This window comes from Salvelinus fontinalis, chromosome 16, assembly GCF_029448725.1.
Source record: "Salvelinus fontinalis isolate EN_2023a chromosome 16, ASM2944872v1, whole genome shotgun sequence".
NCBI lineage: Eukaryota > Metazoa > Chordata > Actinopteri > Salmoniformes > Salmonidae > Salvelinus > Salvelinus fontinalis.
In genome coordinates, this window is record NC_074680.1 from 31,868,521 (window position 1) to 31,872,358 (window position 3,838).

Consider the following 3,838-nt stretch of genomic DNA (forward strand, 5'->3'; position numbering starts at 1 on the left):
GTGGCGCAGCGGTCTAAGGCACTGCATCTCAGTGAAAGAGGTGTCACTACAGTCCCTGGTTTGAATCCAGGTTGTGTCACATCTAGCCGTGATTGGGAGTCCCATTGGGTGGGGCACAATTGGCCCAGCGTTGTCCGGGGTAGGCCGTCATTGTAAAAAATAATTTGTTATAAAAAAAAAAATCATAATTGAATTATTGAAAATTCGAAACATACATATACTTGCAGTGAAGCCACTCAACAACTACATCATACCAGTCATCCAACAGATTCCCATTCAGAGCGACACACAGAAGCATCCAGTGTCAATGCTCTGCTCAAGGGCATGTTGACCGATCTACCACCAGGCCAAAAAACGTGAACCCGAACCCTCCAAGATACCCCCACAGTTCCCCAATAGCTGTCCCTCAACTATTCAAGACCCCTCCCACAGTCCCCCCCCCCCCCCCCCCCCAAGAAGTAAAATAAAAAATACAATTAATTCCATTCCCCACCCCCAAGAACCCCCCCAATGCACCAACAACCAAGAGAATGAACTAAAGAGAAAAAAGGAAAAAACAGAAGAAAACAGCAAACAACAATGCAAAAAAAATAATAAAACAAAAAAATTAATTTACAACAAAGGACATCAAGGACAACTGAAATCATAACAGCAATGTCAACTGTATATGTTTGTGTGCATGTCTGGCACTATTACATGTATATGTGTGTTCTTGTATGTGTTTATTTGAATGAGAATGTGTGTGTGTATATGCATGTGTACAAACACCTGCATGGCATCAGCCTCGGGCAAACCGGCATTAGTTGTAAAAACACTGCCCCTCAGTGTCATTCAAATGTATTTTTTATTATGTTTTATTTTGACTTTTTTTTTAAATCTATTTTTTAAAACTGTTATCTTCGAATAATGGTCAATCTCCCACACAGCAATAATTTGTTCTTCACTGATTTGCCTAGTTAAATTTGAAAAAGTAAATAAAAAAAGCTAAAATGCTGTACACCATCTAGCCACAACCGTAGAAGCCATCAGTTCAGAGAAATCATCAGTTTCACCACACCTGCCACAAAACAGAAATGTAACAACTTTGCTCCAAACTACACAAATTCTAGCCTACATGGTGGCACCATGTCAACTTTGATAAGCCTACAGTACATGACTTCTCAAAAATCACATCACTAAGACCACACTCAGTCAGCTGTATAAGGAAATAAGCAAACAGGAACCCACTCACCCAGAGGTGGCGGTCCTAGTGGCCAGAGACTTTAATGCAGGGAAACAAATCAGTTCTACCAAATTTCCATCAACATGTTAAATGTGCAACCAGAGGGACTCTAACCCGGAAGCTTACAAGAAATGCTGCTATGCCCTGCGACGAACCATCAAACAGGCAAAGCGTCAATACAGGGCTAAGATTGAATCATACTACACCGGCTCCGACGTTCATCTTATGTGGCAGGGCTTGCAAACTATTACAAACTACAAAGGGAAGCACAGCTGCGAGCTGCCCAGTGACACGAGCCTACCAGACGAGCTAAATCACTTCTATGCTCGCTTCGAGGCAAGCAACATTGAGGCATGCATGAGAGCATAGTGCTGTTCCGGACGACAGTGTGATCACGCTCTCCGTAGCCGACGTGAGTCAGACCTTTAAACAGGTCAACATACACAAGGCTGTGGGGCCAGACAGATTATCAGGATGTGTGCTCCGGGCATGTGCTGACCAACTGGCAGGTGTCTTCACTGACATTTTCAATATGTCCCTGATTTGAGTCTGTAATACCAACATGTTTCAAACAGACCACCATAGTCCCTGTGCCCAAGAACAAAAAGGCAACCTGCCTAAATGACTACAGACCCGTAGCACTCACATCCGTAGCCATGAAGTGCCTTGAAAGGTTGGTAATGGCTCACATCAACACCATTATCCCAGAAACCCGAGACCCACTCCAATTTGCATACCGCCCAAACAGATCCACAGATGATGCAATCTCTATTGCACTCCACACTGCCCTTTCCCACCTGGACAAAAGGAACACTTATGTGAGAATGCTATTCATTGACTACAGCTCAGCGTTCAACACCATAGAACCCTCAAAGCTCATCACTAAGCTAATGATCCTTGGACTAAACACCTCCCTCTGCAACTGGATCCTGGACTTCCTGACGAGCCACCCCCAGGTGGTGAGGGTAGGTAACAACACATCTGCCACGCTGATCCTCAACACTGGAGCTCCCCAGGGGTGCGTGCTCAGTCCCCTCCTGTACTCCCTGTTCACCCACGACTGCATGGCCAAGCACGACTCCAACACCATCATTAAGTTTGCAGACGACACAACAGTGTAGGTCTGATCAACGACGAGACAGCCTATAGGGCGGAGTCAGAGACCTGGCCGGGTGGTGCCAGAATAACAACCTATCCCTCAACGTAACCAAGACTAAGGAGATGATTGTGGACTACAGGAAAAGAGGACCGAGCACGCCCCCATTCTCATCCACGGGGCTGTAGTGGAGCAGGTAGAGAGCTTCAAGTTCCTTGGTGTCCACATCAACAACTAACTAGAATGGTCCAAGCACACCAAGACAGTCGTGAAGAGGCCACGACAAAGTTTATTCCTCCTCAGGAAACTAAAAAGATTTGGCATGTGTCCTGAGATCCTCAAAAGGTTCTACAGCTGCAACATCGAGAGCATCCTGACTGGTTGCATCACTGCCTGGTACGGCAATTGCTCGGCCTCTGACCTCAAGGCACTACAGAGGGTAGTGCGTAATGCCCAGTACATCACTGGGGCTAAGCTGCCTGTCATCCAGGATCTCTACACCAGGCGGTGTCAAAGGAAGGCCCTAAAAATTGTCAAAGACCCCAGCCAACCCAGTCATAGACTGTTCTCTCTACTACCGCATGGCAAGCGGTACCGGAGTGCCAAGTCTAGGACAAAAAGGCTTCTCAACAGTTTTTACCCCCAAGCCATAAGACTCCTGAACAGGTAATCAAATGGCTACCCGAACTATTTGCATTGTGTGCCACCCCCCAACCCCTCTTTTTTACACTGCTGCTACTCTCTGTTTATCATATATGCATAGTCACATTAACTATACATTCAGGTACATACTACCTCAATTGGGCCGACCAACCAGTGCTCCTGCACATTGGCTAACTGGGCTATCTGCATTGTGTCCCACCCACCACCCCCTCTTTTACGCTACTGCTACTCTCTGTTCATCATATATGCATAGTCACGTTAACCATATCTACATGTACATACTACCTCAATCAGCCTGACTAACTGGTGTCTGTATGTAGCCTTGCTACTTTTATAGCCTCGCTACTGTATATAGCCTGTCTTTTTACAATTTTTTATTTCTTTACATTTTTTGCACTATTGGTTAGAGCCTGTAAGTAAGCATTTCACTGTAAGGTCTACTACACCTGTTGTATTCGGCGCACGTGACAAATAAACTTTGATTTGATGCCAATGACGCTACTTGAGAAGAACAATTCAAACCTAAATCGACAGAAAATACAAAAATGCATGTTTTTCTTTTCATTTTTGTCATTATTTCGCTATTAATGTTGAATCCTTCACAGTTCATCAAAATTAAACAATGTTTTGTCCATTTTAAATCCACAGGCAACCCAAATCTTTATAGAGAGGACTTCATAACTAATTTTATAAGATATATGCACATCTAATCTTTTTGGTGATACTAACCACAAGACAACGTTCACTTGTAGCCTATTTGAAAACTGATTCCAAATGCTGATAAATGGGGCACAACCATGGAAATAGAATCCATAGATTCTATTTCTATGGGCATAAGGTACTGTTGTAAACGTTTT